The sequence below is a fragment of the Phyllostomus discolor genome, chromosome 7, assembly GCF_004126475.2.
Source record: "Phyllostomus discolor isolate MPI-MPIP mPhyDis1 chromosome 7, mPhyDis1.pri.v3, whole genome shotgun sequence".
NCBI lineage: Eukaryota > Metazoa > Chordata > Mammalia > Chiroptera > Phyllostomidae > Phyllostomus > Phyllostomus discolor.
The window spans coordinates 104232987-104256485 of record NC_040909.2 but is presented as its reverse complement, the minus strand read 5'-3'; the positions used below and the strand labels follow the sequence as shown (position 1 = coordinate 104256485).

The window sequence follows — 23499 nt, the reverse complement described above, 5'->3', positions numbered from 1 at the left end:
CCAAAACTATGTGGTGAAAAGTGAGAAGTTAGGCAGAATAATAACTTGGTAGAGTACAAACTGAAAACTTCCAAACTTAGCTTTGATTGAATACAGCCCGATTATTGTTTACTGACATTACTCACACTGAGCTATATAGAGAGAGTGTGTGAAATAAAAGTAGATATTAGAAGTTCTCCTTTAGGAGTGGAGGGAATGTAGTTTTTCCATAAACTCAATATTAAGAAAAAGAAAAAATAACTAAGGGTGTACACAGTTTTTGAAACATCAGATTTTGGTTTTGGCATGAGGACTCTTTCTTATGAGAAGCAAAAGAGAAAAGAGAATGAAGATATTCCATCAAATATAGAAACAATAGTGGAAAAGTGATTTAAACTTGTAACCTTACAGCAGTTGATTTTAAATCATTTTATTTGAGAATAATGTAGAGGTATCAGCAAGAGTAAAAAGAAAGATCCATTTAGCTTCTGTCTTTGGAAATTATTTACTTGCTCTAAATTTGCATATTTTAAAAATAAATTGGTTCTTATACTTATTACAGTCTTTCTTCTTATGCTTTTGTAATTCGACAAACCTGAAGCTGGTTATTGCAAATATTGGTTTCTTGCAAAATAAAAAGTAAAATTATTTTCTGGCAAAAATAAATGTATTGACATAATCCTTCTAGAAAAAAACAAAATTATTTCCTCAGGCAGAGACGACATGATAACACATGATTTCACACTCCAGTTAGCAAAACGTTGTGGTAGGGGACAGGAATATTTAAGTTCCATGTTTTTACCTTTTTAAGATCTAAGGTATAAATAACTTCAAGGAAATTGTCAATCTATTAGTTAGCTTGAAGTGTGATGTCTGAAATTATTGTTGACATTTGGCCTCATTTTTTTGTAGAATCTTAACATTTTGCCAGTTAGTCCCTCTGTATAATTTGGTCAGTCCATAGGTTTGGCGCAGGAGAGATCTGGAACAATGACTTACACTCTGTGAGGGGCTTCCAGCAACCAACCTGCTGTTGTCAAAGAATGCCTGTGTGCTTAAAGTGGTTATTAGGATAGTCTAGGAAATTTAGGATATGATTTTAAAGTAATTTTAAAACATCTTAATTATACTTTAAGAAATAAAGTTAATTGCTTTAGTTTTAAAAGTCTTATTTGTCATCTTGCTCAGTGGCAATTTTTAATAAAAGCAGAGTCACAATTTAATTCTGTTGACACTCCAGGAAAAATATAAAAAGGAGAAATGTTGGCCTTTTTGTACTAACAAAAATGTTTGACAACTAAAGGAACATGAGTGACAGCGCGACATAATTATCAAAGGACATAGTATTTTCCCCCACCAGAGAAGGGTTTAGACTTTAGCTCCATAGTGTACTTTCAGCTTTCCTATTTCCAAGCCTGACTACTATCCTGCATATCATTTTACCTGAAGGTCTCTGGGTGCAGTATGATGGTGCTTACATGGGAGTCATTTTTTATGAATGACAGTGTGGAACTGCGTTGGTGGGGTTTTTTTTTTTCAGTTTCTTTAGTAAAGTATGACTCTTTCTGACTGAATGGAGAAAAGAGTTCTTTCTGTTGGGTTTTTATTGAAAGGCAATCTGCAAACAGAGTGTGGACTGGCCTTGAATATATAATAATGTTTCAGTGTAATGTGTGTTGGTCAGTTCTGCTAGATTTTTCCACAGTTAAAGGAAAATATTTCATCAAGATGGATATAAGTCTAAATAAAAATAAGGTGTAAGCTGATGTTGAATTTTCTCCTTCTGCCTGGTGTGAAGTCATGCCACTTTGCAGGCGTGGTGGTTGGCCTTCCTCAGTGGTGTTATTGATGGGTCTGCTATCCGGCCTCACTCCCTTCCCGCAAGGACCAGGGTTGGGAAGTTAGGAACCTTCCTCCTGTGTTATGTGAGATGGGGACATGTGAAGGTGCCACGCATACCAGGTTCGCCTGTCTGCTGTTGGGCTGCACTGGCACTCTCTCCTTCACTGTCCTAGCGCCTCGTGTGTCAGTTAGTTGGAACAGACCAGAGGATTCTTTGGTCTCAGGATTTACAGCGTGAAGACTCTGCCCTTTCTTGGGCCTTCCATCTGTAGACTCTGGTGCCAGGCCTGGTTTTTAAGTACCTGCTCTTCTAGCCCCTTGTTTTTATCTTTTCTTTTAAGAAAAGGGCTGGTTCTGGTCCCTCTTGAGCCTTGGTTTGATGATTCAAAGGCCAAAAAAAGGCACTGTGGACAGTCTCTAAGTAATGCCGTACCTTAAAGAGAATGAGCTGTAATGATTTCTTTCATAAAGCAAAGAAATTAGTTTTCCCCTTGGTTTAATTCAGTCTTTAAATTTGCAATAATATTTGATTACTCTAAATCTTAGGTTATCATTTATTATTTTAATACATCTTGTTTATAAAACTAGTTTTAGCTAGGAAAAATACTTCTTTAAAATATCAATCATGCCAGTGCTAAGTATAATAGCTTCCATTTCAAGTAAAGTGTTCTGTAGGGGCCTAATGCTTATGCTTCCAAAAGTGTAAGAGATTAAACTGACTCAAAAGTCAATTTTTGTTTTAGTTGAAAAATATAATCCACCTAGAAAGTGCTTTAGTATCTGTAAATAAACAAGAAGAAACTCTGATGCCCAGGGCCCAGGTTCTGTGTGGATGGATGCTGAAAATGTGGTTCCCTGGTGCCAGAGAAAGGGTCTCGTGGGAGTTTGCAAAGGAGACAGTTCAGAAAGAGCCAAGCTGAGTGCTAGCCTCATTCCCTCCGTGAGCCATGGCCAGCCACAGGAAAGCGTGAAGCATGGGAAAGCGTGAAAGCGTCAGTAATTACATCCCAAACATAAATGTGCCCGCAGACGTGTGCACATACATATATATGCCACCTGTGACTTTCCACTCTGTCCACAGGCTTTTGTATACTTATTTTCTCCTGCTAAATTTAGCAAATGTAAAGGATTACATACTTTTTAAAAATTCTAATAATATCCTCCATACCACCCAAAAATGAGTGTTTGCTAGATTGAGTACTGATCTATTAGAATAGAAAAGCATTTGTTTTTTTCCCCCATGGAAGACAAATTAACTCTGCCTCCCTGTATTTTGAGGTAGGTTAATTGGCCTTGTTCATTTTTTTTTCTAGTTCACAAAAATAACATAAAAGTCCTCAGTTTAGGGAGCAAAATAAGTTTTTCAAGCAAACAAATGCTTATTAGACATAATAAATGTGTATAGATTTTTAACTATATTATAACTGATGGCCAAAAAGAGGCAATACTCATATTTTATCCATTGTCATTACTACATTCAAGTGTTCATCTTATTTCTTCATAATTTTTGCAAGATTCTGTCTTTGTTTCATCTGAAGTAAAAAATAGAAATATATTCAAAGACTTCATTAATTCTGATGTTCATCAGAAAGTTGAGTCAAAATGTATCTGTCATAATAAAAGATATTTACTTAATACCAACAGGCAGCATTGTTCTTAACAGTAAAGTAATAGAGGGATATTATCATAGAAATTGAAACAAAATAAGAGTGCCCTCTGTCAGCTCTATTATTCAGCTTTGTTCTAGGAGTTCAGGGCAGTGAAATAAGGAATAAACTACAATTAATGAAAGATTAAAGTTACTGTTTTTTGCAGATTTGATATACACAGGACACTGAAATGAATCTATTGCAATAGTCTTAGAATTTATAATAGGCTTAAGAAAAGTGAAGTATTATAGAATTTAATTTAAAAATCAAGAGCCCTCTAGCCCTAGCTAGGTAAGTCAGTGGGTTGGTTGGTGTATCATCCCATACACCAAAAGGTTGTAGGTTCAATTGCCAGAACAATCGTGCTGATCCTTTTACTGAATAAATCTACTTTTAGCTGATATTCTAGAAAAAAGACTTATAGGCAGATAATTGATACAAGAGTAATACGCGTTCATGGAACACTTGTCCTAAGTGGTCTATATGCATCGTTCTACATCCCACACCTATCAGATGCATCATAGAAACATCCCCTGATATTTCTGTGATAAAAGCACCATTATTTTCTCCTTTTTTTGGAGGAGCCAAGTGAAGCTTTAAAACAAAACTTGTCTAAGGTCTCACAGCTACTGAGTGGCAGATTCCAATTCAGGTCCAGCACCTTGTAGATATTCACTGAAGCCCACCGTACATCTTCCAAAAGGTGACTTTTACCATTGAAATATAGGGATATTTTAAATACCCAAAAATAAATTAATAATGAAATATAGTATAATATATTTTCATTGAAAAGGAAGACAATTCATTGAGGAAAATATTCATTGTTCATTTCAGGCTTAAAAATAGACTATACAATTCCATTGTAACCTTCATGTTAAAATTAATGGCATATTACCTGAAAAGGCTACATAGTCTATGACCCCCACTATTTGACATTCCGGAAAAGGTAAAACTATGGATGCAGTAAAAAGATCATTGGTTGCCAGGGATGGCAGGGAGGGATGGGTAAGACGAAATGCACAGAGGATTTTTAGGGCAGTGAAACTACTCTGTATGATACTATAGTGGTGCTATGTGTCGTTACCCATTGGCCAAAACCCACAGAATGTACAGCACCAGTAGTGAACCCTAATGTAAGCTGTGGATTTTGGTTGATGGTGACATGTTGACGCAGCTTCATTGAATATTACAAATGCATCTACTCTGGTGTAAGATGTTGATCGCAGGACAGGTTGTGCATGTCGGAGGGCCAGGGGACATGAGAAATCTCTGTTTCTACCCAATTTTGCTTTGAACCTAATACTTCTCTAAAATATAAAGTTTATTAATATTTTTCAAAATTATGGAATATTTTTTAAAACTGGAGGGAAACATACTTTGAAAAGGTACCTTCAAGTTGAAAAATAAACATTCTACAAAATAAGTCATACTATATGATCCTGATTTAGCATCTATGACATATAAAAAAATAACTGGAGATAATTTTATGAAAAAGTTGCCAGTCTAGATGGTAGGTTGTAAGTGCTCTTTCTCTGTGATGCTCCAAAACTTAGATGCCAGTGACACTTTTAATTTCGTCATACCTGTTGCACTTGTCCTTCGGTAGTCAATAAATACGTATCAACTACCAAGTTCTAGGCATGGTTCTAGTTTCAGAGTATACAGCAATAGCTCGGTCAAGTTTACTTATGTTATGGAGTTAGCACTCTGAGAGAGAAGTAAGAAATAAACACTGAATAAAATAGTTTCAGGTAGTGGTAAGGGCTGTGAGCAAAACCAAACAGTAATGGATAAGACATGGTTGGAGTGGAGCGTGTTTAGCTGGGATGTCAGGAAGAGGGGTCTCTGAGGAGAGGGCATTCGTGAAGAAACAGGAAGTTGGGAAGGAAGTAGCTGAAGGGGCAGAAAAGCCTTCTGCAAGGGGCATGGCAAGTCAAAGGCCCTGAATGCATTTCTGCTCCTTCGAGAAATATTTTAAGTAAAATCAGTGTGGCTGGGACAGAATGAGTGGGGGGAGAGTAATGGGGTCCAGATCAGCAGGGCCTTATAGACCGTGGTAAAGAAGTTGGGTTTTTTTTCTTTTTTTGCCTAATTGCAGTGGGAAACCACTGGTGAGTTTTAAGCAAGGACACAATAGTATTCACACCTTTAAAAGATCAGTGCGGTTATGATGTGAGGAATGGAGTGAGAGTGGAACCACTGAGACCCACGAGGTGACTGCTGCTGCCAGCCAGGGAGCTCTGGGCTGTGGCTGCGGCAGTTCGGATGCGGTGACAAGTCACAGGGTTTAGGTGTGATTTGGTGGCAGGATTTGCTAATGGATTGGATGCGGGAGAAGGGGGAAAGTGGAATCAGGAGTGGCCGCCAGGTTTTGACCTGAGCAAATGGAGGGTGGTCACGTTATCTGAAATGAGGAAGAGTGGGCCTGGGGTGCTGAGGTAGAGGGGTGGTGTCCTAGTGTACCCAGGCACTCTGCTTCTGCAGGTTAAGTTTGAGATATGTATGTCACATCCAAGTCAAGAGATCATGTACATACGTGTTTGGCTCTCAGAGGTCAGAGGCAAATCTGAAGATACAGTTTTGGGAGTCATAAAGGTGTGACACTGATTAGCATCACATAAGAGGAAAAGGGACTCAGATTGAGCATTACACACTCTGACAATTAGACATAGGACTGAGAAAGAGCTTCCAGAGACTGGTAAGGAACAGACAGTAAAATAGGTAGAATGTGTGACACCTAGAAAACAGTGTTTCAAGAGCTAGAGGACGGCACGATGGTGTCACATGCTGCTGGAGTGGAGTGAGAGGAAGACAGACAAGTGACTTTAGGATTTGGGAAGCATGAAGGTTGTTAATGATCCTGATAAGCACCATTTCCTTGAAATGGGAAGACATAGTCCAATTCTAATGGATTGAAGAGAAGATGAGGGTTAAGAGAGGATGAGCAAGTCTCCACAGTGACAACATGGGAAGACATGGGTGGTACACAAAGGGATTCATGGAATCAAGGCAGAGTCTTTCAACTTTAAACTGCAAGTGTGTAAGCCAGCTGGATGCCAGTGGGATGATTGGGTAGAAAAGATGTGTGGTGTGGCGGAGAGGGCAGAACTGCAAGAGTGAAGTCCTTGGGTGGGAGCAGGGGCAGGAGCTTGAACACGAGTTACAGGGCTGTGCTCAGGTCAAAAGGAAGGCAGACCCCCCCCCCCCCGCCCCCGGCACGGGCCAGGCAGGCAGTGGGATCTGGCAGTGGTAAGAGGGGACCGTTCTCACAGTAAAAATACTTGCCGTACATGCTGTTATGACTTTTCCTCTGCCCCTCTCTGTCCCCCACCAGGAAATCCCTTGAGGGTGGGGACCACCCTCAAGCTTAAATCACTTTTCCACTATTGTTTCTATATTTGATGGAATATCTTCATTCTCTTTCCTCTTTTACTTCTCATAAGAAAGAGTCCTCATGCCAAACCAAAATGGGTATGATTCAACTATTCTAACCTGACTCAAAGCCCTACATGTATGTGGTTTCTTATCTTATAGTTCCAGAAGTACCAGATTGAACTCATGAATTCATTCATTCAAGAGGGGCCCCTCAGTGCACCGATTTCCTGTCTGTGAGATTAAATGATGAAAGTAACCCCTGATAGGGTCACTGCGAGGACTCCGCACATTAATATCTACTCAGTGCGGAGAACTAGCGTGTGCTTGGGAGGCAGCAAGCAGTCTGTGCTGCCATCGCTGTCGGTGGAGTGTCTTCTGATGCAGAGCACTGGGCAGAACTGCAGACGAAGAAAAGGGGGTGACTTGGGGAGGGGTCGGGGGAAGAAGAGTAGGAGACAATAAGGGATTTGCTGCCCAAATTACCATGATGAATTCCGAGGGAAACCACAGCAGAAAACAATAAAATTGACTGTGTTCAGTTTGCAAGTGAAGATGGTTCCAGGCACTTCACGGAGCACGCCTCTTGCTCTTCCCTCACTCACACCCCCTGCGCACTCCCACTTTCATGAGGGGAGGTTTACTGCTGGGTAAGAGCTCCTGGATCTGGCTCCCATCACTTGATGCTGTTCCTTCATGGTAAACAAGGATGTTGGCTTTGTGTCAGAAAGACACATGTTTCTCTGGTTGTGCTGAGAAGTTTGTCCAATTCCAGCCCCGTGTTTTGAAGGAGGGCTCGTGGACCTCGCTGGTGGTGTGTGCAGCATGGAGTGGGGCCCCTCCCTGGATGCAGTCCAGGTGGCTGGCTCCTCTACGGACTGGCCCAGGCTGCTCCTGCCCCGGTGAAGCAGGAGGAAGGAAGGCAACAGGCTTTAGCGAAGCAAGTCTCACATCAGTCAAAAACCATCAACTTTGAGCTCTGGCTGGTGTGGTTCAGTGGATTGAGCACTAGCCTGGAAATGAAAGGATCGTGGGTTCGATTCCCAGCAGGGAACACACAAGAGGCAACCACACACTGATGTTTCTCTCCCTCTCGTTCTTCCTCCCTTCCTCTCTCTCTAAAAATAAGTAAAAATCTTTTTTTTTTTTTTAAAAAAAAGGGAAAACATCAACTTTGAGTCTCCGCCAGCACCGTGAACTCAACCTTATCATCTCCAGGTTACACATGGGAAGGGAAGTAGCTCAGGTGGCACAGGGGCTTCCTGTCACAGATGTCACTGCACTGAACTTCTCCAGCTGCTGACACAACAGCTATTCCTTGGTAGCAACACAGAGGAGGCAGTAGCACCTTGGTGGTGGCACACGCCGATGTGACACAGCCGGGCCCAGTACCAATGTGTTCTCTGATGGGTTCTTTGAAATCTTTCTTTCTCACCATGTCTCATGAACAGCAGTTATTCAGGCAACCTAAGATTTGCTCTGAAATGTTGGGATGTGGGTAGACAGGTAAACAGACGCACAGGCAGGCAGGCAGTGAGCAGACAGACATGTGATTACAAATCCCTGTTCTTGGCCCTGACCGGGTGGCTCAGTTGGTTGGAGCATCATCCTGTACACCAAAAGGTTGTAGGTTATATCTGTGGTCAGGGCACATACCTAGGTTGTGGGTTCAATCCCTGGTTGAGTCACACACAGGAGACAAATCATCAGTGTTTCTCTTCACATCAATTGTTCATTCATTCTCTCTCCCTATCCCCACCTTCCTCTTTCCCTCCCTCTCTAAAACTAATTTTAAAAAACATCCTGTAGTCGAATAAGCAAAAATATCATCCTAGTAGACCCCGCATTACAGAGAGACAAGACCTCCTGTACTGTGAATGTACTCATGTGCTCCATTCTGGACACTGTGCTAGGCACTGAGGAGATGAAATATATCCACTGCCCTCCAGGACCCCAATTGCCAGGTGGGCACAGAGAAGCAGAAGAACATTATGTCGCAGCATGTGAGCCACAGTGATGGAGACACATGGGACAGCAGTGGCTCTAAAGGCAGGTGGCTGACCCTAGTGGGGAAGAGGTGACAGGGCTGAGAATGTCAGAGAAATGACTTCCTAATGAAGTGGCATGGGAGTGTGTGACACTTGGGAAAAGAGTTTGAGTAGCTATAAAGCACAGAGCCTGCATGGAACAGGTGTGAGGTAGGTATGGGAGAAAAGCCAGACCATATGGTTTTGTCCATTTGGCTAAGAAAGTTGGGTTTCATATTGAATGCCAAGGGTAATCCTTAAAGAATGGAGATGGGCCCTGGCCAGTGTGGCTCAGGTGGTTGAGTGTCAGCCTGTAAACCAAAAGGCCACAGGTTTGATTCCTGGTCAGGACACCTGCCTGGGTTGCGGGTTCGGTCATGATCTGGGCATGTGGGAGAAGCAACCAATTAATGTTTCTCACACCAATATTTCTGTCATTCCTTTTGTCCCTCCCTTCCCCTCTCTCTAAAAACAAATTTTAAAAAAAGAATGGAAATGAGCTGTATTGCGAAGTCAGAGGTGGCAGTAATCTGAGTGAGAAATCAACAGGGTTTGTTTGTGGGGACAGTGCAGGGGCAGATGTGACAGCTACTGAGAAAGTCCTCTGGAAGGATTAGTAACTGCAGTCAACACAGCGGGTAGGGAAGAAAGAGCCTTAGTGCCTGGCTTGAGCAATAAGGTAACAATAAAAAATAAAAATAATAATTTAAAAAGCAGGAAAATTGGCTGGCTTTGGAAGGACGGTGCTATTGGGTTTTGAGATGTTGAATCTGAAGCCCGTGTCGGACTGGCAGGTGAACTTCAGCAAGCAGTTGTGCGTGCCGGTCTGAAGCTCAGAAAGGAGAATTGAACTTGAAGCCATCACCCAAGAAATAATAGTTAAGATTCCCAGGAAGAATGTTTGAATGAGGAAGAAAAGTGATCTCAGAGCAAGGGTCCCTTTGTGAAATTTTTGTTTCAAAACACAGAATCTAAGTGTGTATTGAAGATTTAGGATTCAGAAAATTCAATGACTCACGTGAAACAAAAGTGGTCCTTCTAGCAAACTGGTAATTAACCTGCCCATGGAACTGTCTTCCTGGCTTTGCCATAGTCTCTTTAGTCTGTGGGCAAAGCTGCTGGAAGGTGGTGTGGTCTGAGCAAAGGAGGGGCACTTCAGAGATGGAGCGACCTGACTGCAGTCTGCATTCTAATGCGTGGGCTGCTCACAGCCAGCTCTGACCAGCTTCAGAAATGGCGCAGGGACAGCGAGCTCTCAGGAGGTGGCAGGGGTCTGGAGCCCCAGCCCAGCACCTGCCACCTGGTGAGCCTCGCAGAACAGGAGCGCCTTCCCCTGCTATTGAGTGGGGGATGGAAATGCCTCTGCAGCTTCCACAGAGTTGGCTGGGTGGCTGCCAGTTTATTTTAAAATCCTGTGAAATTGACCTTTTGGTGTCACATATGACAGACCTTTCATTTAGATTCTTGATTTTGACAGGTGCTAGCTAATCTTCAATCTGAGAGAGAGAGAGAGAGAGAGAGTCACTACTTTGTAAAGCCAGATTTTATTCAGTTACCTCCATAGGAAGTTTGCTCAGTCGAGAAAGGAATTCTTTTTTCAAATTGACTAGTGCAAGAGAAAGCCTGTAACTTCAACTTCCCCACAGTGTGTTTAAGTTGCAGCCCCCGGAGACTTCTCCTGTTTCGGAGCAGCTACAATGGAGCCTCTATCTGGGCTCAGTTCAGTTTAGCAACTTAACAGCATTTCTAAGGAAAGCTTTCTAGATCCTGGGTCCTTCTTGCTGCCAGTTGTGGGCTGTTCCTTTGTAAGGCAGGTGGAGGCAGAGAGGATACTCAATACTCAATACTGTTGATCAACATTATTTTGTAAATTCCTTTGCCCCTTCAAAAGTAACTGAGAATTATCTTCCAGTATTGGCACTTTGTCGGAAAGTCGAAGGGAGTTCTTATGTCTGAGATGTCATCCATTTCAATTGGTGGGAATTGTTTGTCTTAAGCACGCATTAATGCCGTCCTACTGGACTTGCAGCTACGACATTTCTACTCAGCAAAAAAAATGGGTAGCTTGGAAAACTGAAATGTCCTGTTTAGCATGTGTCTAATAAGAATATGTAGGGGTGTAGTGAAATAAGCATATTTTCTCTTTTAAACTAATCTTCATAGCACTTACTTTAAAATAGAAGGGGTGTAGTGAAATAAGCATATTTTCTCTTTTAAACTAATCTTCATAGCACTTACTTTAAAATAGAAGTGAAGTTATTTAAATTATAGGTGGCAAAAATAAATAATCTGTTATGTTTATAATCACATACTTATGCAAATGGTGAGAAGCAGAAGTCACTCCTCACAACTGGCCAAGGCCTTATGGAAATTGATAAGGGCTTTTCCCCAAACCAAGAAAAATTTAAAACTTTCTATTTAAATTGAGATAATAAGCAGAGGAATTTTTTAAAACTATTTTTAGAGATGATCCTAAACAAGATGATGATCCTCTTCTCCAGGAGCACAAAGTGCCATAAGCTCAGCCTAAGTAGGAGTCCTCAGAAAGGGGAGGACGGCACAGAGACGGCCCCTGAAGGGTTAACAGCCCCCCCGGCAGTGGGGGGCGGGCTTCAAAGAAGAGTTGCAAGCAGAAGGCATATAATGAATAAGGCTCAAAGGTCTAAGGGGTTAAAAAAAAATCATCTAAGGAAAATATCATGTAGCCCAAGGTGATAACTGAATGTCATCAACACATCCAAGCATGTGGATCAATGGTCATTCACTGAAACGTTTACTAAGCAATGTCTGTGCCATGTACCCAGGGGTCTTTGAGACGCGTCACACAGAGTTGTAAGGAGCATGGATAATTGTTACCCGACTGAGGTTAGCAGTCCAAAGAAACATTGGAAACTGTCAGCCTCTGCTCAGTGAAAAAAAATATGAAACATGCATAAAATAGAATAGTATACAGCAATTTAAAAGATAATATAGATAATTGATATAAAAATATCTTTACTACATATTAAGTGGAGGGGAAAGTAGCTACAAAACACGTGTCTAGTTGTTACCTGCTCTCGCGGTGTGTATCTCCTACTGAAATGTCAGCTCTGCGAAGAACATAAGAAACTTTGGATAATTAAGTGAGTTAAGAGGACAGGAAGGATGATAAAAGAATGTTAACAGTAGTTACTGCTGAGGGGTGCAACTGAAGTGTATTTCCTTATGTATGTTTCTGTCTGGCATGAATTTTCTACCTGAGTATGTATCATTTTATCATCAGATGAATTTATTTTTAAAAAACTAGTATTTAACACTTCAGTGACATAATGCAGTATGATTGTCAGTGAACTTTTGATTGGGTCATCAATTCTTTCTTAGCTAAATTCTAGCTATAAGACTATCTGGAAGATTGCATTCAGTATCATCTATGTACTTGGCCTGCATAGAAAATAAATAGGCAGAAAATAGAATCCTATTTAGAAAATAAACAGGGAGAAAAAGACACATGAAGAGTTCTGTCTTCCTTCACAGAGTTTATTATCTGGTGGGATATACAAAAGTCATTTATATGTCTTCATTTCTTTATCCATAAATGTAGAATGTTCGGGAGGATTGGAAATAACATTGAATATACCTGGCACCATGCCTGACACCTAGCAGGTTCTCGATATCTGTCGCAGTTATTTAGAAAGTGGGTCACAGGCACACACCAGGGCCTGAGAAAGAAACCAATGTAGGTATAGCAGAGGGCATTGCCTGGACAGGAAAGAAAGGAGACAGAAGGCATTCCAGCAAGCAAGAGACAAACTGTCATCTTAGGAAAGTGGAGGCCAGGCAGATTGAGACCAGCCTCGCAGATGCATGCCATTTGCAATGGGATGTGCAGGACAGACAGACAGACGTGGCACCAGATAGGTAAGATTAAGGCTCATAATAGAGGCCCTTGAATGCTTAATAGCATTAGAATATATTACGTCTTTCCAATTTAATTTTCCTAAAGCATCTGGTTCAAAGGCAGAGATAGACAGAAACAGAAGTGATATGTATTACCAGCCCCCAAGAAACTTATACTCCAGATGTTGGAAATTGTATTTCCTGGTAGAACAAAATCCTCTATGAGAAAAATGTATCTAAATCAGTGATGCACAGGGCGGCGGAAAGGACTAGACACGTGGTGAATTCCATTTTCCATTCCCATAGCTTTGTAAGAAATTCGGTTCCTTCCCCAAGAGAAATTATAGTGACACTCTCCTGTACTGTCTCCAGCTCTTCCCCATGTTTATAAAGCCTTACTAGAAATATCTGTGTCTCATTCATATTCTGTGTGTTGGGTGCTTGGTATGCAAGTGGGTGGCCAGTTTTTAGTTGAATGTATGACAAATGAATGAAAGAATATAGAATGTGTGCCCTATATATTTTCTAGAGGTATTTCTACAGTTAATACTATACAGCATCAGGCAGAAGGAACGCCATCGAGTGTGGTTGGTAGGGTACATGAATGTCTTGCACGAGATGGACAGCAATTTGAACATTTCACCTAAAGTGTCCTATAGTGTGCTTGAGTGTGATAATGTTATGTTACAGAATTACATGCTTATGATTTTGTAATAAAAGATTTTTATGTAATAAAAGGGGTGTTATTTGTGCTGGGCCCTGTATTTATAATAAATACATATGTGACATGTTTGTGGCACATAATATAGCATTTTCCTGAATAATAGATAACCAAAACATGATTATTTGTTGCCTTACAAATTAAATCATGGGAAAAAAAGGTAGTTTTCTAGTGAGTGAGAATGTGGGTTTGGACACACTTTTTCCCTAGTTTTCCTTGCCAGCACCCCTCCTCCTCCCCCACCCCCTGACACCCAGTGGCTGGGGCCACGCCACTGCTCCTGTGCTGGAGGAAGTTTATCAGACAGAACAGTACACACCAAAGTTATGAAGCTTAACTACTGTCTTGTTACCTGAAGTCTTTGTCCTATAAAAGAAGATTCAAAAGGAATGATTTCAGGGGCTGGAATTTCAGACCCACTGACACTTGGACGAGAAGGAAACTTTTTAAGTACGGAAGTGGCCCCCTCAGAGGTCCTCTCTGCCCCGTGAGGGGCAGACAGTGAGGGGAGGTGATGATGGAACCTTCCTGCAGCTCAAGGGGGACCTTTTTTAAGTGCCAATGTCCGGTTCTGCATACTTTTGCCTCCCGAGAAAATAATTATTATATGGCAGAGGAAATCGGCTGGGAGACTTTTATTAACTTAGTAACTAAGGATGTTATTCTGAGCCATTCATTCTTTTTATACAAAAGTGAGTATTTTTTTATTATTTAAAATCATCCAGCCGCATGATATGTTAACTAAAATTGATAAACCAATCTCTTTCAAACTTTCAGATCTTACTTCCCACCCCTGCAAAAAAGGTCACTTAAAAAGCCAATTACATTAAAATATTTCTTTAAAAGTTCTATTGACATATGGTTTGCGGTTAAGATGATTCAATAGACATGGAATGGTCATGAACTGGAACTTTTATTCCAAATATTTAATTTTAGACTGAAAAATTGCTCAAAAAAACCTCTCTTAAAATATGACCTATTCAAAATTATAGCTTTAGTTCATTGTTTTATATGTGATCAAAACAGAGAACTATTCTGTGTAAATTGAAACTTCTAGTTAAACACTCTGTGAATAAATTAGTATGTGATTCAGTTCCTTCAAAAGAGTGTTAAAGGAAAGGGATCGTAGAAGAGGATGAAAGGTTTCCTGGTTCGGGTATTTTGCCATACTTCTGGAAGCAAGTTTGCAATAAAAAGAACGGTTTTTATGAGACTGTGATCATTCACAGCAAGGCTAGAGTCGGTGTCACTGTGAAAAATCCTTCTGCAGTAGATGCGCTCAGCAGGAATAATAGATCTGAGAGAACGGCGACAGGAGTTACAAAGAGCACTCCTGCCAGTGACAAATGATGTTTGCAGAACGATGAGCAAACCCATCGAAAATTGAGAAACCACATCAGCAGTAGATCAAAGCCTTGTTCTTAAGAGTAGTTCTAACTCTCCATTTATAGTATATATGTACTGAGTTGGTTTTTTTGAAGCTCTGAACTATTTTATATATAGTCATCCTCTAATATTTCCTCTTAATACTTTAAGTTACATGATATAATTTAAAGTATGCATGTTGCTTTTATGATAAACTTGTATACTACAATCTGACATACTATCAAACACTAATGCATGGTCTTGTTTTTATTCAAAGGTTTATAACATTGTCACTGGTTCCTACACAAATTCATAAAAAAACAAATCTTCTTATACTAGCTGAACCATAAATAAAGCTAGGCATTTGGGTTTAATCCTTTTGTGTACAATAGCATGTGACAGGGGTCTAGCAAACACTGCCATAGATTGTGCTATTGCATTAAACATATCTTAAACAATAAAAATGGATCTTGTAGAATTAGATGTCAGGCATTCACTGTATATTTAACTATTTTAAAAGTAAAGTAAATTGTAAGTGTTCATACCATTAGATCAAATTTAACATATGCCATAATTATCAATTAAAATAATCCATACTTATAGAAACACAGCACTGAACCATTTTGAATAAGCTCATTTTGTTTTAGAAGTTTATTTTCAATTCTTTCTGGCTTTCATTAGTAAGGCTTTCTTTTCTTCACCCTAGGGTTGAGAGTGTGAATAAAGACAAATATATTTAATATAATCTTGTGGTAAAGAAGGTATTCATTGTAAGAAAGAAGGAACTCCAGGCAGAGTGGAACTGACATGTACTTATGAAACTGCACTGCTCACTAAGAAGGCGCTATCTTCCTGTAATTCCTTTGGAATTCCTTGAGCAACGCGCTAAAGTGGTATTACCATGACATCTTATTTTCACTGAGTACATTGTAAAAGGAACTAGTATTACAAGAAAATACTAAAATGTTTAAAAACCTGTTTTCATCTTTTCTTTAATTATTATTAGTGAAAAGCTTGCATGTCCTATAAAGTTTTAGTGATCTTAAATGTTTACCATAACCTCATGCATGGGTGAAACCGTAGCTTAAGCACTTCAGTTTCTCTTTGGCCTTAATATGCCATCTTCAGGTACTTTCAGTAAAGATTTTACTTTTTAAATATTGACATTCATCTAAACAGATTCATATTGAAATAACTAATACCTTTGTTGAAATTGCTCTCATTCAAACCTTGGGTTTTGAGTACAAGCACTTAGGTCTAGCTAATATAAACATGATTCTAGTAAAATAGCTCTCTCGTTTGGATATTTCCTAAAGGGTATTGTAACATTAAATATATTAAAATACTGCTTTGTAAGAAAGAAATAATAATTAAAAGCAGTGTTTGTCTCCACAAGTTGTATCTCATTACCAAATCACAAAAATAGATGTTAAAGTTCCGTATCAGTTTTTGAGATTTGAAATCCTGCCCCTCATTGGCTTCTATAGTTGTGTCATCCTGTTGCTATGGAAACAGATTGGGATGTTTAAATGTTGACTGGATATGTGTTAGTGCCAATGCTATGCTGAGTAGATAGTTTAGAGTGGGAATTTAAATTTCTCCAGGTATATTTTAATTCATCAACTTGCATTTCCCCAAATTGTCACAAGTAATGAAGCAAATTTTAAAACCTCCCATTGTTCATCCCCTGTGCCTTAGCCGTGGGAGATCTGCAAGGAAGCATTGTGGTGGGAAAGCAAGGGCCGTCAGCAGGTCACGAGGTGTGCCCTTACAGGCATGACAAGCCTGCCTGCCCAGCACCACAGCTGAGGGGCTGCACACTGAACCCCCTGCCTTTCCACGTGCCCATGTGGCAGGCTTGCAGCTAGTTGTGATGGTGGGTACCAGGGCACAGCCCCACAAAAGCTCTCTATTATGTTTGTTTGGGAATCAGGGCTGTGGCACACCCTTAGAAAGCACATTGTGATGATGATTATTACACATCAGTAAGTGTAAACATTACAGGACATTGACTAAAGAGGCTGCTTTGCAGAGAGAAATCTGCAAATAAAAACATGGTTTCTGCAAATATACTAACTCATGGCAGAATTTCATAGCCCCAGAGACCAATATATGCAATCTAATCATCAGTGAATTTGAAGCAGGATTCTTTACCTCTTCCCCATCAAATGGCTTGTTTCTTGACCACCTCTTCCCCCTATGCAGAATTTCTGGATCATGAAGAATCTCTAGGCATGACCCATTTTACCTTACTTTTCCCAAAGAAGTTAGAAAAATATCTAGGGAATCAGGAGTTATTTCCAAAAGCTGCTTTGGAAATCACTCCCTTCAAACATCTGTCACTCAGACCCTGGTCACCCTGTGATGCCATCTGTACAATTTAGATTTTCTGCGACAAAGACAGTAATGGTGTGGGCAGATCCACAGGGGGATGTCCCCCGCTGCCCTTTCCCTTTCTAATGCATTGCTGATCACTTGTTGAAGCTTTCAGACAGTTGGTGTGTTTGTCTGTAATATACTAGAAATACTCCTATATTCTGTCTAGTTAGCCATTTCTTGGTTTAGAAATAAAAGGAAAAATTCTTTCTAGTAACTTGTAGATGTCTAAGGTACCAAGCACATATCTATATTGTTCAGTGGGGAGTTCAGAGCAGTGGATACAATTCCTTGATGACAGACAGGAGGGGACAGAGCCCAGTCCTGGTCTCCTCTACCCTGGCCAGCTCCAGCTGGTCTCAGAAGACACACTGATGTAGAGACACAATGATACACCTCATTCTCTAGCGGCTCTCTTTTCCTTCTATTTTTACTTTGTAAAAGAAGGTATTGAAACAATTAGTTGGCAGAATGGTGTTAACTTTCTCCTGGTAAATTTGGAAAATGGAACAAATATAGCCTTGGTCAGCAGAATTTGGGCTTGTATAATTCAACTTCTCCCAAGGCGTGTTTGTAACATTTTCATATTGTTCCGTTTTATAACATGCAGCTGACCTCAAAGTCATCTTAGAGCCTTCAAGTTTGCTTGCAGTTTATGTTTCTGGTGTCGTGTTCAGGGGCACGGCGCCTCGATGTGCCGGCTGTTACGTCACTGTGCTTGGCACAGAGAGTAAGACCTATTGTGACTGTCTTAATTCTTTTTATTAATTTTCCTAAACTAACGTGAATGGTAGGGTGTATTTTTACATAATTATGGCACAAGTGAACATCTTGGGGGAAAAGTACAACCACTACGGTATCAAAGCAGAATAAATATTTGCAGAAAAATTCAGCCATAACTTAATATTTTGCATATGAGCCCTGCACAAAATTGAAGTTATTCCTGGGGTTTGTTCCAAAAGGACATGTCTGTGGCCCAGCCCTGGAAGGCCAGAGATGATGATGGATCAGAAAAAGGTCAGCCTGAGTTGCTGTGCCAAGAACACTGACAGACGGGACCAAAAAGGAAGAATAACAGTGCATCCAGAGATCTGAAAGCGAGCGTGCCTTTGCTCCATGGCTGGGAGATCGTAGCCCATGTGGCTTTCTTCCTGCTCCCAGCACCAGAGCTGATGTTCGCTGCTTCGCACGTTGGCTGGCCGTTTCCCCCACCACCATCCACGCGAGCATTTTCGAGCCCAGCCCCATGAGTGCTTAGATGTCTGGAGTGAGGGCCAGTAGTAACCGGAGCTTGCTCACTTTATTTATTTTACTCCTCTGCGAGGCATAGGCTGTGGAATATAAAGGGTGGCCAGGCAAGGGTAAGCTCTGGTGGATTGGTTTGTGGTGCTTATCCAAATGATAATTGTAGGAGTCTGTCACGTAGAGCGGAGGTTTGCATGTAGCACCTTAGGGCTCGACACTGTGCCTCTCTGCCGTGATGGTGCCAAATCCCTGTTCCTGGGCCTCAAACCTCCTATTTGGGACATGCTGTGTCAAAGTCACATGGACACCTATACTCTCACCATCTATAGTTGCTCTCTGTACCCTCCGCCCCAGGCAAGAACGCCATTACCACAATGGGGCTCCCTCCAAAGTGCCAGTCACTTAAGTGGGAAGGGTTGGGGCTTCTGCTGGAGGACAGAGGGCTCAGTTGAGCGCCAGGCTGGGGGAGGGGCTGTGGTCACAAATGCTGGGTACAGGCAGGAGTGGAGCAGACAAAGGGGAGGATATGTGGGGGATCTGGAATGCCCTAAGCTCAAAACAATGGAAAAGCCATAAAGGACCTAGGTCATGGCCACCATATGGCGTGGGGCCACTCTCCACTCCATGTGAAACTGAGGGAGCCTGGGAAGAAACAGTGAATTGGGGGTCAGAGAGCCAGTGTCTCAGTGCTTACCTTGCCTTACTTTTCTGCATCTTCATTTTTCTTATCTGTAAAATGAGTTATAACATTAAAGACTGTTGTTTTCATCACTAACATGTCACACACAAAAATAGGACTCTGTGTGGAAAAAATACAAGTGTACAGAAACTCCACAGAAGTACACAAAATGAATCTGAACTATCAAGGGATACAAAGTGTCAGGTGGCATGTCCCTGGTGCTTTTGGGCTTTGGAAAGGGGCGGGGGGGTGGGGGGCTGGCCTCAGGATGGGGTCAGGGGGCAGAATGCTTTAGCACTATCTGAATTCAGTGATTAGTTGTAAACTTTTCCTATGAAGGATCATCATAACCCTGCCCAGCCCTTCTAAGGTCTGTCTGTGCTACGTGGCTATATGTGAAAATGGCTAAATAACAACATTAAGTATATATTCCTCTACTGCTGACTTGATACAGAGGCTATATGCAAAAAATGTTGCCCATGGTGACACCCCTTTGGAAGGCCCTTAACAAAACACATTTCCCCCATCCTCGATCCCTATGCAGCCTCCGGACTAGCTTTCATATCTATAATGTGGGGGGCAAAGGAGACTGTCTTCAAGAGCCTTCCCTCTCAGCTGGCTCTCGGGGGTCAAGAACTCCAGAGCTCCTCCACATCTCTCTGTCCCGAGGTGTATTTTTGCCAAGTATAATGTTCACCCAATGGTTTTAGTACTGCCCTTATATAACGCACACCCTTACTTTTCCCTCAAAAATTTGGGGGAAAAGCATGCATTATACACGGAAAATACAGTATTTCCCAGCCAGGAGGATAGCTTCCTCCATGACAGCCACTCCCTCACCCCCACCCCCACCCCGTGGCTGTCAAATGTAGAGTCTGGCTTTGACGGTCTGGGACCACAGAGCTGTACTGTTTCTGTTACCACAGCTTCAGTAATAGCAGTCTGCGTTTCTCTCTTTACTCGATTGCTTTCATCACAAAAGCAACAAGGATCAGTGGGGGGCCTTGCTATTCCTCCCTGACCTCGCAAAATACAATTTCAGTTTTTTTAGACTTCTGCCACCCCCTTGGACCAATAAATCCAGCCATTCAGCAGGAGGATGCTCCTTTGGTCCCAGGGAGGTTCTGCAGCCTTTACCACAACTGTAATTTATCATGGTGTAGTAAATGTCTTTTCTGTTAAACTGTAAGTGCCTTGAGGGCAGGGACTCATAACTTAATGAAAGTTCCAAAGCCAGCTCCTATTGTTACCTGCCAGCCTGCTTAACCCTTCCCCTCCTGAGCCTCGTCTTTCCCCCTCCTCCAACACCAGAGGCCCCCTGCCTCAGATCCTTTGTACTTGATCTTTTCTTGGCCAGCAAGGCTCTTTCCGCAGACACCTGCACAGCATTGAATATTTCCTTTGCCTGTTGTTTTTTATTTTCTTCTTCGATTTTAACACTATCTAACATATTTCACATTTTGCATATTTTACTGCTTTGGAGTGTCTGCCATATTAATTCCTAAATTGATAGGATTTTTGTCTATTAAATGCTACGTCCTTAGCATCTAGAACAACACCTAAAATATAGTAGCCCCTTAATAAATAATTGGATACATGAATAAATGACAACCGTTCATAACTAAAGCACCCATTATTAGCCAGCTGGGATGAATATTGACTGCAGAGTCTACCAGGAGTCCAAGGAATTGCTACTTCTGGCCCAAGTGACACTCCAGGCCAGACACCCAACCATGTTAGGGACCCCTTGGGCATCTCAAACCTCAACAGGACAGTTAATGCATAAAATGTGCTAACCTGGCCATACAGGCACAGTGGCCCCCACACATTCGAATGCTGTTCTAAGACTCCGGTTCAATGATGACTTGAGCTCCTGAAAACCTTATCATGAAATTTTTGGAACTTTATTTCAAAAGTGAGTTTTCAACACATTCAGTCTTTGGGGAATAGAAACTTCTTTTCCCATGGAGTTCTGTTATGTTCTGCCCTCAGTTTATTAAGCACCAAAGCAGTGTGTTAGGGATATATTTTGGCACCTGAAAATATGGGAAGCTTCCATTCTTGTCCTCTGGGTCTGTGGATTGTTCCAAAGGAGCTTAGAGCTCCACTGTTGCTGTTTCAATGGGCCAAGCCCCTTCTGCTCCCCTTCCTCAGCTATTTGATGTTTGGATTTAAGACAGATTTGGCAACTAAAAACAACCAAGTCCAGAAAGCAAAAACAAAAACCTAAATTTAGGCTCTTAGGAAGACAAGTGATACACAAGATGCCTTCTGCAGAGTGAGAGGCAGGGAGTTCCATCCCTTGGAGGGACAGGTTCTCAGGATGTTAGAAGGCACAGGCCTGCGGTTTCTACCTTGAGAGAGAATACACCCAGCACAGGTCACACATTACGCAGCTCTGCTGGGTAGGTAGCATTTCAGTCTGTTAAAAGTCTCTCTTTTTTTTTTTTTGAGGAATTAAACATTTTAGTAGGTGAGCATCAAGATAGTAAGATATTATAGTTCCTCATTAAAATTTTCCAAAAACCATACACACAGCTTATTTCTCAAAACAGCTATGCCATTATTTGCAAACTCATATAAACTTATAGGTAATGAATCTTTAGTATGTAACTCTTTATCCATTCAAAATTTGTGCAATATGGTATTTTTTCTATTGTTAAGTGAAATGAGCAACAATTGCAAAACCAAATTCGACATAGATATTTTAATGTTTTTTTAATTCCTGAGGTGCTAATTAGGCCCTTTAAAAATGCTCTTGATTTTTGCACTTATTGTCATTAAAATCATTCTACAAAAATTCTCCTGATAAAGAAGGAGATTTCCTTGTTGCCAACACATCAAACTCTGCTTTAATCAAATCAAATGAGTTTGGTATCTGCAGGTAAAAGCTTAAAGCTACTGACACTTAATTAGGACGAACCAACATACTGAACAATACATCCAGTGGAGCCTCAGGCTGGGGAACACAAGGTCTCCCGTGCAGCCTGCAGGAGAAAACAAACACAGGATGTGGGAGGACAACAGCAACAATGGAGTCATTAACGGTCATTATTAGATAACTGACTTCTCTGTTAGTAATGGGGATTTACACGGCTTTAGTTTAAGAAAAGCCTCTTAACACCCTACATTTGCAAAGAATTCTCCCCACGCCTCGAGTCAACCTAGGAACTTTAGGTCAACTTTGATTCCTTAAAATGAATTCTTTTTAACATATCTTTTCCTCTTTCAGTCCCTCAACTTCCTCCTGCTCTGTTCTCTCTCCCAAGAGAGAAAACTCACTATGGCTTTTGCTTGTTTGCTTTGGGAGGCCTTTTGAGGTACACTTTTTTGTATATTAACCAGGTACCCTTAAAAGAGATATTTACCCACAACATAAAAAATTGTATTTTTGACTAATTAAATGGCAGAAATCCCTAGTCGTGATTTAGAAACTCTTTAAAGACAAAATAAGTACATTGTCAAAAACAACAACTGTAACTAGCATTCACCTTCCCGATTAAATGAATAACTCTGAGAAATTCCCAAACACGTTTTCCAGGAATGACCTGTTCCTCAAATGTGAAACTCGCCGTCCACATGTAAGGCCTCCTGGACTGGCTTTTCTTTTTTTCTTATCTGAGGTTATAGATCTCGGGAGAGCAGGGGAGGGTTACAAGGTCAAAGTCTTTTCCTCCCTAGAACTTGCTGCTTGCTGGGAGCGGGTTGCCTGGAAAATAGATGCTTTAGAGAAGAGGTTGGGGTCAGGGTTTTAATTCTGTTAAGCAACAGCTGGTTTGAGTTTCTTTCCACTTCTATCTTCTGCTCCCTTCCTCACAAATCCATGGAGAGCAAAGAATTTGTTCAGAAGGAACCAGCAACATAAAAATACACCTTTTGTTACTGGGGCGCTGTGTGTATGTCATCTTTCTTGCCAATTGAATGTTAAGCACTGGATTTTATAAAATGAACTATACAGGAAATACGACCAGACCTTTAATCAGAAGACCTTTTTAAAATGTAGGACGGTGTACCTGGAAAATTCTTTTAATAATATTTTTGAAACTAAAACTTTGAAGAGAAGTAAGTAGGGTATTTGGAGCCCGGCTGTAGAGAGAAGAATCATGACTGAAATATTAAAGCACGCCAAGTATGTGTTACTTTTTTCTGGGCTGGAGACCTTGTCTGTCTCCAAATTAGTGTGCTTTCGTTTGTTGGATTCTGCTTTGCTGAGTTGTATGAGATCGGTTCTTTCCACAGTCATGCACGCTAGGGGTTTGGCGCCCAGTGGGAAGATACAGGGGGTGCTCATATGCCAACAGGTGCACGAATATGAACTTGGGCCAGTACAGTGTTAGCCCACAATGACAGCCTCCACTCCTAAACAAC

The 23499-nt window shown here is 41.1% G+C and overlaps 1 protein-coding gene across 20 annotated transcripts in view; it reads left to right on the top strand.

The window, feature by feature from the left end:
• The window catches only part of EYA1 (EYA transcriptional coactivator and phosphatase 1), a 295372-nt gene that overhangs the window by 250030 nt on the left and 21843 nt on the right, over window positions 1-23499 (top strand). The gene's annotated exons all lie outside the window — the stretch shown is intronic.